Source organism: Vespa crabro, chromosome 8, assembly GCF_910589235.1.
Source record: "Vespa crabro chromosome 8, iyVesCrab1.2, whole genome shotgun sequence".
Taxonomy (NCBI): Eukaryota; Metazoa; Arthropoda; class Insecta; order Hymenoptera; family Vespidae; genus Vespa; species Vespa crabro.
Genome location: NC_060962.1, coordinates 4,965,914 through 4,981,731, shown reverse-complemented (window position 1 = coordinate 4,981,731; position 15,818 = coordinate 4,965,914). Strand labels below are relative to the sequence as shown.

At 26.8% G+C, this 15,818-nt stretch overlaps 1 protein-coding gene across 3 annotated transcripts in view; it reads left to right on the top strand.

Moving 5' to 3' along the window:
• The window catches only part of LOC124426068, a 95,878-nt gene that overhangs the window by 64,920 nt on the left and 15,140 nt on the right, over positions 1–15,818 (top strand). The gene's annotated exons all lie outside the window — the stretch shown is intronic.

Below are 15,818 nucleotides of genomic sequence, written 5' to 3'. Positions count from 1 at the left end.
GTGTGTGTGTGTGTGTGTGTGTGTGTGTGTGTGTTTACATACATATGTATATTCTGTTATTATTCTAAACAATTTGATTGAATTATAATTATCTTAACGATTTGTTAGAATATAATTGAACTTTTATTTCTGAATTAATATTATAGTGTTATGTTAATGATAAATGATTAAAATTGAAATTGTAATGTTAAAACGTAATGTATTTATCCGATTGAATTCTATTACGATAAATCTTTTATTTATAATTTGTTTATGAATTAATTTACTAGCCATGCACAATTACGTAAATAGTAATTATTATATTATAAAATATCGTATTTACTTTTGTTAATTATTGAACAATTATATTCTCATTATTACGAGCTTCTTATATTATTAATTATAATTTATTTATTTAATAATTTTTTAATATTTAATTGATTCTCGTACGACTATCATTTTATTTTAACTAAATTTTTTACTCTTACAACGTCACTTATATATGTATATAAATCAATCTTATATTTTATTTAATAATTTATTATATTTCATTTTGACTTGTAAGATCATTAAGCATGAAATAAAAAAAATTAAATTATTTATCTATTTTATATATATATATATATATATATATATATATATATATGCTATCGAAATGATTAAAATCTAATTCATACATATCTTAAAAAATTTATGTACATGTAATAATTAATTCAAACAATTTTTATAATATTATATTATTTAAGAAAAAAGAAAAAAAGAAAAAAGAAAAGCCTATGAAAAAATTTTTAACAATTTGATACAAATTGATTAATCGAAATTCACATGAATTACGATTTCTTTTCTTTTTTCTTCCATATACCATTACGATAGGACACATATAATAAATATTTCAAAGCTCGTAAAGCAAATAAGCGTACTTAAATGAGCGAGGCGCGATATGGAGGTCAAGGATTTAGGAAGTCGGCTGTATACTTAGATGAAAATTGCGAGGTAATTGCGAAAGAGGGATTTCTTTCGGAATTGCGGCCATCTTCTCGATCCACTTGCCATTTTAAAAAGCTTTCTTTCGTGGCTAGTGGTAAGCCCGCTTATATACATACATATATATATATATATATATACATGTATATATATATATATATGTATGTATGTATGTACCTGCACACACTCTCAAACATCTTTAGTTTTGCTCTCGAATAGAAACACATTCTAAGCATTTACCACAGTCCCAAGAGAGACGAGAATAGAGGAACCTAAAGTTGCTTTACCAAATGACGATTACCTGCCTCAAGAGATATCTAAAACTTTGATTTACTTTTCGGTGGTCACCATTTAAAGAGAGTGGTTAACCATAGTTATGTTCTATTTATCGGAACTTTAACTGTTAATAAATTGAAACGTTTCGATGAAAAGTGAAAGTTTTGCTGGAAATTAAAAAGAAAAAAAAAAAAAGAAAAAGAAAAAGAAAAGAGAGAGTGAAAGACCGAGCATATCTTTAAAAAAATATCGATTAACTGAATCTTGAAAAATCTATGAACCTTTGATTTACTATTTCTCCGTGTTTCTCCGTTTTTTTCTTTCTTTTTTTTTCCATTTTTTTAAATTAAAAATTTAATCGATCATAATTACATCGTACATACTCGATCTTTGACCATAGAAATTAATCGTGTAAATGTGTCGATAAATATAAAAAGTGAAAAGATTTTGTTGCAAATGAAAGAAAATAAAGAAAGAAAGAAAAAGAAGAAGATACATAACTTCATCAATTAATGATTGGTTGGATATCAAAAGGTATTGAAACTTTTATTTTTCCTTCTTTTTTTTTCTCTCTCTCTTTCTCTCTTTATTATTTAAAAAATTTAATTACATATAATTACATTCTACGTATACTCAATCTCTATGTCGAAATTTAAATTGAAACGGATCTATACAAAATGAAAGCGCTGTTGGTAACATTATAGTATAAAGTGCCGAAGGGATAATGTTAGGTGTAAGCTTCCTTCACGGTCAATTTCCTATGAAAGAGTCTGCATGCAGATCTCGTTTCTCTAGAGACTCTCCATTTTACTACGTTTTACCGTGACTCTACGTGGTAAGGTCTTACATTCGCACTCTAAGGGTAAGTGAGAAAAGAAGAACTGCAGAGACAGAGACAGAGATAAAGATAGAGATATATAGATAGAGAGAGAGAGAGAGAGAGAGAGAGAAAGAGATCAGGTCAAGGGTAAACTCAGCATCCATATACGAAGCAATTTCTTCTGATCTCTACTACGTATAACATTACAAATTTCTCAAGCTCTTCTTCCGTGTTAACTCGATATTAAAGTGTTTTTTTATCGGTTTTAATAAATAATAGAACGGAAGGAATATTTATTTTATTTGATATTATCTGACAAAGAAAATTCCAATTAAACGAAATAAAACAAATGGATATAGTTTTCGTAACTTCTTCTTGTATAATTTTACGATGTTACACGTTAACATACAGTCAATTTCTTTTATTACATTTTCTTTCTTCCTTTCTTTATTTTCTTTTTTTTTTCATTTCTTTTTCTCTTTTTGCAAACAAATTTTTTCAATTCATTATTAGAAAGATAATATATAATATATTTGTAGTAGTAAAAGTTATCTTAATATTTTATTTGAATTGGTCGATAAGTAATAGGGTTGGAATTTTTTTTAATACCGCACATCTTCTAAATAAATAAAACACGTATTCAATATCTTTTAATTCTTGAAAATGTAGACTATTAACTATTACTATTGGTCAATAATAATGGCTTAGCATTCTAATTTAATGCAACGGTATAATATTTTAATAAAATATATCGAAAAGTTTTTTTACGCGACTCGAAACTCGATAAACAAGAAAAAAAAAATACAATAGTATAGAATCTTAATAAAAATATTGAAAATTGATTGGAAAAATCCAATATTAATTTATGCGAATAAGATTATATTCAGTATGATACAGTGGTATAGTATTTCAATAAAAAAAAAAAAAAAAAAAAAAAAAAAAAAATACTGGAAATTTCGCAGAAAATCTCAACGTTAATTATCGACCGACCTAAATATAAGAATTTCACGTTATATAAATTTTTTGTTGTACATAAAAAAAAAAAAAAAAAAAAGAGAAAAGAAAAGAAAAGAAAAATTGGGTTACAAAGTTTTAATTAAACCATCAGAGATGACCTTTGATAAATCATTTAGAACGGATTCTATTCCATTGAGGTGAATCATTTCTTGAATAATATAACGTTTGTGACTACCACCCCTCTTCTACCCACACCCTCCCATAGGATTATATTCGCGTGTTAGATTAATATCAATATCTATGGTGATACATGAAGTTTATATCAAATTTGGATGTAACAAGGATAAAATGTATTTATGCAATATATACGATGCATTTATGGATATAGCAATAACGTTTTTTGATATATAATGATAAATACAACAACATCGTAAATTCATTTCTTATAATTATATGAATTATAATTATAATTCATTTAATTATCGATAACATGTTATATTTTCATTGATGCTTTATAAAAGAAAAACAAAAAATATAAACAATAAAATGACAAATAATAAATGTACATATCTATATTATATAAGATATAAAATATCAATAAACGTGAGTACATATCCATTGAATTATATCGTACGCGTAGAAGTATTTAAATTCAATGAATTTTCGATTTTATCAGATAACAATAAATTTTATTATTCATTCAGTTATTTCGCATAATGATCGGTTGAGTTAGTACATAAATGAAATCGAAGAATGAATGACATATCAGCATTCACACGTCAGCGTTCACACACAAAATGCATAACGATACTTTACATTATAAAGAACGATTGTATAAATCGGAATACTTAGAAATTTTTTTATAAAATAAACTCAAAAATAAAGTCGAGTTTAACAATCAACAATACGTACTTTTATATATGTACATACGTATATGTATACATACGTAAGTACTTAGAACGTTGTCAGTCGATAATAGCGATTCATAGACGATTTCTCATTCTATCAATTTTTCATTTTGTCGTTTGTAAAGGAAAAAAAAAAAAAGAACGAAAAAAATATATAGGTTTCATTGTGTAAGAAAAATTGTTTTTCAGATATTCGAAATACAAAAAGATCGATTATTCTTTTCTTCGTTCCGTATTTTTCGTTTTTTCCTGTTTCTTTCTTTTTTTTTTTTTTTCTTTTCTTTCTTCCATTCTTATTATCAGTTCACTGTTTTACTTTACTTTTTAGTTTACCTATGCTACGTTTACTTTAATAACACGACAAACTGAAATTCTTTCGCGAAAAATATGAAACTACTTTTTCCAAACTATATCTATAACTTCAAAACCAATGACGGATCCAACGAAATAAATACGTATGGTTCTCGGTTCGTGTAGATATTGTTTTTTTTTGTTAAATTATCTTTATTAAACTAACGAATTGAGAAGCATACTTTTACGTGAAATTTCTACATGAAAATCATCCATTCGCTGTTTATCCGCAAATATGTAAGCACATATATGTACTATAGATATGCGTACATATGTAGATATATATATATATATATATATATATATATATATATATATATATGTATACATTTTTTATACAAAATTATATTTTATATACGAACAAGATAATTTTACGATAATTCGATTTTATGTACATAGATATTTCTAATATGGGAACATATTATTTTCAATACAAATAAAATTACGAAATAATGAACTTTAGATACATATTTATGCATATATACGTATTGAAATAAAATATTTCTGAATTATAATTTTTTCAAGTCAATGAAAGATACAATAATGATAATGAAATTTCGATACATACATAAATATTTTACATATATATATATATATATATATATATATATATTATCATATTTTAAAAATCCATATACATTATTTTTAACGCAAGTAGGTAAACACAAAAATAATGTATTTTTCTATTTTATCTATCTTTTTCTACAAAGGATAGGGTAATGCGTGAATAATATATTCTTCTATTTTGTGTATGTATCTTTCTTTAAAAAGAATACGATAATATGAGAATAATATATTTTTCTATTTACCATATATATTTCCCTAAAGAAATAGGTTAATACTAGGATCAAGTATTTTTCTATTATGCACACTTAGGTATCTTCGTCTCCACGAATAAATATAATATGATCATAATATATTTTTCTATTTATCATATATATCCTTCTATCGGTGAATAATGTAATATGAAAAAATAAATTATTAAATATCATATATTTTCATATACCTATACTTTAGGTTTTTTCTTACGTAGAAATAAAATAATATAAATTAAATGAAAAGGAAAATGATACACACGTAGACGCGCGCGCGCGTACATGAACGCACACACTCACACTTTTTTTTCCTATCTGTATTAAATTGCCTGTTATACAATTATTAATTGGAATAGCGTATAAACTTGTTTCGTTATTCTTGATAAAAATAACATCAATAATCATTAAAATGTTTAATTTTAAATTAAAAATTTTAAATTAAAAATTTTAAATTAATATTTAAAAACATCTTTGAAAACGTTTCATTATCTCTCACTGCCTCTCTTTCTCTCCCTCTATCTGTCAGTCTCTCTCTCTCTCTCTCTCTCTCTCTTTCTCTCACTCGCTTTATCTTGTCTATCCATCTATTTTCGGCATTAACTACTCGAGTTAAGTCTAGCCGCAACGTTTACATATATACCTACCACTTTCGTGAACGAACGATGTCCTAACGAAATTGTAGCGGCGACATAGAATGAATTAGAGTAGCAACCGGAGTCGTCGGACATTTAACGGAAGTACCTTCGATGCTGTCGAGAGAACTTCATCGTCTTTTCTGTTGCTACTGGAACTTCCGGTGTAGGACAATAAACTTGCTTTCTTCCGACGTAGTCAGAGAGAGAGAGAGAGAGAGAGAGAGAGAGAGAGAGAGAGAGAGAGAGAGAGGGGCAAAGAAAGGAAGTAAGAGAGAGAGAGAGAGAGAGAGAGAGAGAGAGAGAGAGAGAGAGAGAGAGGGAAAATGTGTGGAAGGAACGTTCATGTCACACGATAAAATGCAAATGACGCGGGAACGTGGCTTGCACAATAGAGGCATACATAGATAGACGCTTGCTATAAACCAATACGAACGGTAGAATATTCTCCTGGCTACGTACACAGTAGTGTATATATATATATATATATATATATATATATATATATATGATATATATATATATATATCATATTTGAATCGTTATGTATATACTAACAATAAGGTGTACTCTCGATCGGCACGACAAAATCAATATGAAAATACACGGGCCATTTGTTCTGTATGTTTTTCTTTTTTCTTTTTTTTTTGGTGAAAAAAAAAATTCATATGCGAAAATTCCCTATATTTTTGTTCCTATCGTTAGAAAAAATAATAAATTTTTAATTGTTAAGTTCTTTTGAAGAAAATTGAGAAATTATTTTTACACTGAACATATCGAAAACAAAAAGAAAAAGAATAATATTTACATAAAAAATGCGAAGCCTCTATTGAATTTTTTTTTTTCTTTTTCTTTTTTTTTTTAGAGATATAATGCCAATTTAGGAAAATCATGTAATGAGACTCTGTAGTTTTACTTACTCGCCCAAAAAAAGAAAAAAGAAAAAAAAAAGAAGAAAGAGAAAGAAAATCAGTCTGAAGAGAATAATCGATTTTTAATATTATCCAGTGAATTTTGTATTACTATAATGAATATCTCATATTTTTTATTTCATGTATGAATACTATGCTGTTATATATCTATACTGTTTAAGCTAATGCATAGGCAATATCACTTACTCTCTATTTTATAATGTATCCGTCTAAGTCATATATATATATATATATATATATATATATATATATATCTTGCTCAAAAATATTCTCTCAAATATTACGAGCATTTTATGTAATGATTTATGAAGTTTTTTATAGATCGTAAATAGACATGTCTTGTTAAATCAATATACCCTCCCATAATGGATAACTTTAGTCCATCACCACGATATATATATATATATATATATATATATATATATATATATATACATATAATAAATATTTTCTTTTTTTTCCCCATTAGATCTTAGTCCAAAGGAAATATATTTTTGACGTGGGGCAAAAATAAGAAAAAAGAGAAAAAGAAAGAGAAAAGAAAAATGGATGAAAAATGGAAACGTTCTCTTCTTACATTCTTCGAAAAGAAATCGTTGTACGAATTACGTGGAAAATTGCTTTATCGTTTTCGTAAAGGAAAGAAGAGAAAAAAGAAAAATCAAAGAAATAAAAAAGAAAAGAAAGAAAGAAGGAAAGAAAGAAAGAAAGAAAGAAAGAAAGAAAGAAAGACAGACAGACAGACAGACAGACAGATAGATAGATAGTTAGATGGATAGATAGACAGAAAAGATTTTCAAAGAAACACTTAAACTGTCCAGGAAAGGTTTAGAAAAGAGGGAGGGAATAAAAAGGAAAAGAAAGGGGAAACAAAAGAGAGAAAAAAAGAGAATGAAAAAAACGAAAAAAAGAGGAAGGTCTTTTTTTCTTTCTTTTTTTTTTTTTTGTTCTTTTTTTTTTCTTCTTCTTCTCCTTCTCTTTCTTTTATTCCTACCATCCTTTGACGCATTTTCTCATCTATCGTTCTATCCTCCGTTCGTCAGTTTTTTCACAAACCCCTCTCTCCCCTTTTTATTTCTATCTCTCCCTCTTTCATCGGACTCGAAGCATCAACGAGCACGTCGTCCTTCGTAATATTGGAAAGCATCGTGCATGACCGCCGAACGTTCACAACCTTTCCTTTCCTTGCGTTTTATCTAGATATACGTATGTATGTACGTATACATACATATGTAATATACGTCTATGTACATACTCTTACGTCGTATACTTTGGTATATTAATTGAGGCTGCAATTTACGTAATAAAAGAAGCTTTCAACGTTACCTCGTAGGCGTGCTTTTAGCTAACCGAACCATCATCGAAAGCCAACGAACAAAGAGTCTCGTGTCGTAGGGCCTTGCATCATGCTAATTAATGGCTCATACTTCGCCGAGCTGAAATAACGACGTTCGAACGATAATTTAACGGAACATTCGAGCTTTTGTTGTTTTCGAGGAAGAAAGAAAGAGAAAAAAAAAGAAAAAAGAAAACCCCCCCCCCCAACGAGCAAAGGGTAAAAAAGAAAGAAAATTAGATAAACGATCGAAAGGATTTTCTTCTTTTTTTTCTTTTTTTTTTTTTTTTTGGTTTTTTTTTTCGTTCTTTAATTGTGAACGAGGTGGGAGCGGAGGGGAGGGGGACGGTCAAGGAGGATCGAGAGGTTTTCTTCTTTTTTTTGTTTTGTTTCTTTTTTTACGATTAAAAGAACGAAAGACTCCTTCTCGCGGAGTGTCCTTTAATTATCGAGATAAAAATGAGTGGTAACCTTAATTCTATAATACTCGAGATTTTGTCCTGTCGAGATTTTCGTCGGTAAAATTCGCTTCGTTAATTCTTTTTCTTTATATATATATATATATGTATATATATATATATATATATATATATATATATATATATATATATATATACGTAATTAATTACAGAACACTCTGATACACATATATCGGACATTGGAAAAAGAAATGCAAATTATTATCCTATTTTTTTTTCTCGTTGTATTTAATTCTATCTAATAAGAATTTTGTAGCACACATTCACACACACACACACATATGCACACGTATATTAACTTTAACAAATTTTATTATAGTTATCATGTCTTTTCTACGTGAAACATAATAACATTCATTATGTATTAAATCATATATCGAAATCATATATTCGTACTAATTACAACTAAAACATAATAGAATCATATTCTTATTGAACGAACAATATTATTCTGATGTATTCTCATTCTAATCTGAGAGAATTAGAATTGAAATAGATAAACTAATCGTAAGGGAATTGAATAGGAATTCTATTTGGAGTTAGTCCATTCAATTTATCATCAAATTAAAATTAGATTATTAAATTCTGTTTCGATATAATTCAATGATGTTTACCGTTCTTTTATATCTTTATTGTTCTCTTTCTTTTCCTATTTGTTTATTTCTTTTTCCCTTTTTTCTTTGCCTTTATACAAATAATATATTCGTCCTCTTTAAACACAATAAAATAGTGTCATATATAATTTTTCCTATTCGTGTTCCAGATAAAGAAAAACAAATTGTTATTGTTGATATTATTGTTGTTATTGTTTCCTCGTCGGACATAGTTGTTATTAACTCACAGGGTAATATCATTCTCCAAAATTTTCTCTGTGCATGATATTAAACCACAGTCGACTATTATCTCACGAGATAATTGCATATTACCCGCGTCAGTGGACGAAAAATTAAAGCTGCCAACGATTAAAATACCTTAATTGCGAAATTCTCACTCCGATTAATTGATATATAGTATAGAGATAGAAATGAAAATATTAAAAAAAAAAAAAAAAGAAAAAAGAATTTCAAAAAAAGAGAGGAGAGAGAGAGAATAAAATTAAAACTAATAGTACTCATCGTTATTTTTAATAAAAAAAAAAAATTAAAACTTACAACACTTTTGCAATTAATTGTTAAGATATTTCTCTATTTCGTTAATTAATTACGTGTTAATGAATTTTTTTGATACTATTTTAAATATTCTCTACTCTTATGCCTATGTATTATAAAAATATTACAATAATACTTATTGTCAAATATAATATTTATTCAAAATTGCAATATCTCTTGTATGCAAAGAAAAAAGAAAAAAGAAAAGAAAATATTGTTAAACTACAAATGACTAAATGACTATAAATAATGTGTGTAATATTTACAAAAAAAAAGAAAGATTCTTATTCGTTTCATAAAATGGAATATTATAAAAAAGAAAAAAAAAAGAAGTAAGATTAAATATAATTTCCTTGTAAATAAATTATTCCATATACACCGTGGATTCGTTATAAAGATATGTACAAGATTTATCGTTGAAGTGGATGTTTAATTTGAAATTGCAATGATGTTTGCAAGAAAAAAAAAAAAAAAGAAAAAAAAGAGGAAAGAAAGAAAAAATCTTTTCAAAGTTCAAACGAGTAAGACGATATATAATATTTAACAAAAAAGAAAAAAAAAAGGAAGAAAAAGGAAAAGAAAAAAAAATACAATAACCTTTATTTGTTTTAAAGGAGAGAAGCGACGAAAAAATAAAAGAAAATAAAATAAAAAAAAAAAAGAAAATTGAGTGCACCATCGTGAAAGTTTCTCGAAAGCTTGAGGAACATTATATCTTATATTCACATCGATCAGGTACGTCGAAGGTTCGAGCGTACCACGGACACCTTTTAGAAGATGCTTGACAACTTTCCTTCCTCTTTTATTTATTTATTTATTTTTTTTTCGTTTTTTTCTTTTTTTTTCGTTTCCAGGAAGAGGAAGAAGTTAAAGGGAGAAGGAAAAATGCAGTAACCTGACCTAGAGAGAACTATCGAGCGGCTGTAGTATTTCACGCCCACTCGTCCGTTCTCTCGTTTCCTCGTTCAGTCCGTTCACTTCGTGCATCGAAATTGCAGGCCAGTTCTTTCTCGAAAACTTTCGAGATTAATGCGACGGAACAGTTCCGCGATCTACAGCCATTTCAAACTTTTCATCGGTTTCTTTCAAAAAGTTTTTCAACCATTAAAAATCTCTTGGTTTCTTCGTACATAAGTACATCGTTATTGTTCAGAATTTTGACATAGTAAATGATCTGATATCATTTAATAATCATCTTTCCATCTAATCTTTTTTTCCTTCTGATTATCTATTATCTCGAATATCTTCCAGGAATATTCTTTATAAATAGATATATATATATATATATATATATATATATATATATATATGTGTGTATGAATATATAAATATAATATAGACATAAATTGGAATATTTTTCGAGTGGATTTTTGTCTGAAAAAAAAAAAGAGATAAAATGAAGAACAAATTAACACGACAAGCTCAAATTCAAGTACTATTTATTACAAAATCATCGTTCTTATGAGTAATCATGAATCATCTTAAGAATCGAGTGGCGATAAGATATCGTTTATCTTGAAAAAAAGAAAAAAGAAAAAAGGAAAAGAAAGAAAAAGCAAGAGAAGAAAAGAAAAAAAAAAGAACTTATATACTTGGGTGATCAGTTGTGTCAAGGATTATCGATAAAAATCATTTTTAAAAAGCTTTCGAGATTCGATGAAAGATGAATGAAAGAAAACAGTGCACAGTGGAAAAATCTTTTTCAATATCACGATGGCAAATAGATCCGCCTTTAGATCTTTCGTCGTTGAAACATAATAGATGTTTTCAAAGAACGAAGTCATTTTAAGCGACTCGTTTTCCATAACGGAACACAGCAAAGTTTACGATGGAACGTGAATTCCGTTAGTACGTAAGTTGCTTGGAAATGCATTTTTAATGCAAGCTCAGCCCCGCCGGTTCCTTGGCTTTTGCATTCAAATCGATTCGATGGAAGAGTTACAAATATGCAACGAAGCTGACAGAAGTTTTAGTTAAAGTTCGAGGATGAGTTTAGCGAGAGAGAGAGAAAGAGAGAAAGAGAGAGAGAGAGAGAGAGAGAAAGAAGAAAAAAAAAACATAAAAGACAACAACATCCGCTCGATAAAATGCTAATTAACAACTTCAAGTTTATCAACTTGTTACATATATGCATATATAGATATTTCTTACTCGATAAAGATAAATAAACGCTTTGTTGTTTTTCAGAATCAAAGAGAAAAATCATGAAATAATATTCGATCTAGAAAATAATAATTGATATCTATATTATCAATCAAACATTTTTTTTTTTTTAAATCAGAATAATTTTAATTAATTTTATTTATCTAAACGCACACACACATACACATACACGATCAAACAAACAAACAAACAAACAAACAAACAAACAAACAAATAAATAAATACGATAGAAATTAACCAACAAACTAAATAATATACGAAAATGAATGGTAAAGCATTTTGAGAAACATACACATGACTAAAACGAATTCCATAAATTTTCAAATGGAAATAGGAAAGCTCGAAATTGCAGATATGAACTCGTTTGGAAACACCTTTGCTCATAACCACGAATTACCAAAGATGAAAACGTGTGGTTGGAAACTGGAAAGTACATTTTCTCATTGACTTCAATCCAACTGCTTGGCTACTCATAAAGAATTGCATCCCACATATTATATTGTTAGTAATTTAAAGAAACGGGTTTATATCATGTGGATCAAAAATTGCATGTACTACAATATATTGAAGTAGAAAATATTGGTTCTCATTTAAAAATAAAAATAAAATATGTGAGAGAGAGAGAGAGAGAGAGAGAGAAAATCATGTGAATGCATTTTTCGACTGCATATATGTATGTACATCGCATATGCATGTATAAATGCATACGAAGCAATTTCATTTATATCTCGCATTGTTATTAATATTATTTAATCCACTACAATTGGGATATCATATATATTAGATTACTACGTTTGAACAATATAATTATTATAATAATAATAGTTATAGTTATATTTTATAAATATTATTATTTATGAACTAATATATTTTCTTCCTTCTCTCTCTCTCTCTCTCTCTCTCTCTCTCTCTCTCTCTCTCTCTCTCTCTCTCTCTCTCTAATTAACTAAATTATATAATTATATTATTTCTTATAACTATTATCGGTTATAAAAAAATAATTATACAAACTATATGATCGGATTGATACTAAATTCTAGACAGGATAAAATTTCATTTTTAATATAAATTTTACGTTTGAACTAATCACCCGTTTAAAACTCTACGCACATATTTAAAATAAAAAAAAAAATAAATAAAAACCATCCAACGATCGTGTATGCATACAAAAGAGAGAGAGAGAGAGAGAGAGAGAGAGGAAGGAGGAAAAAGAAAATTAAATGAAGAATTTTTCATGATTTTTTTTTTCCTTTTTGAATTATCATTATCATACTTGAATGAGATTAGAGATGTTATATAGTTTATCATAGTGCGATATCATGGAATATTGTACAACGTTAGAGTGAAAGACTGAAATGAAAATTGTACGTAGGCTTTAACGGAGCTACCTGTTGAGCTACTCGTTCACAAGCAACCAGGCCTCCCTTCAGAGGCCGGAGTCAGTCAAAGTCAGCCTTAAGCGGCAAGAAAGTAAAGTGCTCGATATTTTTCTAAGACAAACTTTCTTCCTATCTTTGTAGGATATTGAAAAGGAATTCCCAATTCGAGAAAGAGCCGTAACATTTCTATCGAATCGATAGTTCAACTTTATTCGTTTTTCGGCTTTACGTTTTTCTTCTTTCAATTTGTTTCAATAAGTCCAGAAATTTTTCTTTTTTTTTTCTTTCTTTCTTTTTCTTTTTTCTTCTTTTCTTTTTTTCTTTTTTTCTTTTTTTTTTCTTTTTTTTCTCTATTCGATAAAACGAGAAATATCTCGTTTATTTTACGCGCTTTATATTTTATACCTATTGTAAGTTATACTTAAGTGAAAAGAAAAAAAAAAAAAAAAAACAGAAAATTAGATAACCATAACGAATTGGCATAATTTAAGAAAAACATAATTAATTTCTCTTTGATTATTTTATTATTATAATTAATATCTGTTATTAATAATTAATAATTAATAATTAATAATTAATAATTAATAAAAATGAATCTATTAAAGTGAAATAAGATTTAAAAGGAAAGTAATAAATAAATAAATAAATAATAGATACGAATCGATGATAATAAAAGTGTTCCGTCATATATTAAATTAAATGACAAACAAAGTGTTAGTATAATAATTTTTTTTTTCAACGATCATTCTTTTATGTTGTGTTAGTATAAAAAAATTTTTTGATAGAACGACGTTTGAATAAAGCATAAATTCGTGAAATTATTAATTTACGATCAAATCACTTTCATAATCACCGGCTCATATAAATATTATAAATCTGTAACTTGAAAATTAGATTAATGAGGATTAAAAAAAACACTCATAAGATAGAAAAAATCAGATCATTGATTTAAGATAATTTAAGATACCATGAAGGTGAGTTTAACAACCGATTTTTTGATATGATATGATCGTGTTATATTATAATTAAAGATTATAGAATGAATTTAACGTCAGATATAAAATTAAAACTAAGTATGAATGGGCACATACGAAAAAAAACGGAAAAAAAAAAAAAGAAAAAAATAAAAAAAATATTTTCATATATATTTATTTCCTCTCTTTAAAGTTTCGAAAAGTATCGTGTATACATCGATCTTATCGATCGATAACGATAAATAAAGTGAATAGAAACAGAGAGCTTAGTGATCATGCTAGTTACTATCTTGACACGTAATAGCTTTGATCGGACGCATCGAACTGCGAGACTTAAAATAGATATTACTTTGTCAAAGATTATGTACCAGATGATAGTTAAAAGCCACTTCTATTTTTTCATATTATCGGAAAGAAACTTGACTGTTAGTATCGTTAATCTTCAATAATGTCATGTAACTTTTAAATCATACGCTTATGCGATATATGCATCTGTCTCATTTTATTTATTTTTCTTTCTTTTCTTTTCTTTTTTTTTCTTTTCTTTTTTTTTATCATAAAATTAATTGCTAATTCACATCTGAGAAATAATGTTTATTAAATATAAGTTGTATTATCATGTAATTTAAAATATTATAACAAGAAAGTACATGTATATAACGTGAAATTTATAGTATTGTATAGTATAACGACTTTACGCCATATATATATATATATATATATATATATATATATATATATATATATATATATATATATGATAATTAAAGATATTTAAATAAAAAAGATATTTAAATAGAAAAGAAATTATATTACGTAAAAGTCAAGGTATAAAGTAGTTATTATTAAAATTATTATAATATGTTTATACCATATTATTATAATATAATTTTATTTATTAAAAAGAAATATAGTAAATATAATAATAATAATAATAATAATAATAATATTTTTACTTTACTATAGTAGAGCGTGATAAAACTTATAACATAGAATGGTATAAATATATTAATAAAAATACTATAAAAATTTCACATTATATAATTTTCTTTCTTTTTTCTTTTTTTTTTCTTTTAGAAGAAAAAAAAATGAATTCGTAGAGAACGAACGTATTTATTTTGTCATATTTTTTTGGCCAAGAAGTAAATCGTTGTTGAACATAAAGCTCGTCAAACTTTTTCAAACGTTTATGTAAAAGAAGATTGATTCTTTTTCTTTTTTTTTCTTTTCTTTTTTTTTTTTTAGAAGAAGGATAAAACGAAAAATTTGAAAAGATCGTGCGCGTCAATACGTTTTATACAAAAGATAGTATTATACATTCCGATCGTATCACAGGTTCAAGTGTGAAAGGCAAAGATAAATTTTTCGAAAAATAAAAATCTCTCTGGCACTCGTACAATTTTCACTTTGGATTACGATTCATCGTGCAACTGTGAAGAGAGAGAGAGAGAGAGAAAGAGAGAGAGAAAACTGAATATTCATTTCGTTTTAGCCGATTTCATTTTTCCCTAGAATACGCATTTTCTCGTGCGACGAAAAAATTCCTACGTAAAATTTACCACTCGATAGAATTTTCTACATAATTAAATATTTATGATTAATATCCGTTCAATTATCTTAACTTTTTCTCGATAATTAAGAAGGAAGGAAAGGAATAAAGAAGAAAGGAAAAAAAAAAGAAAGAA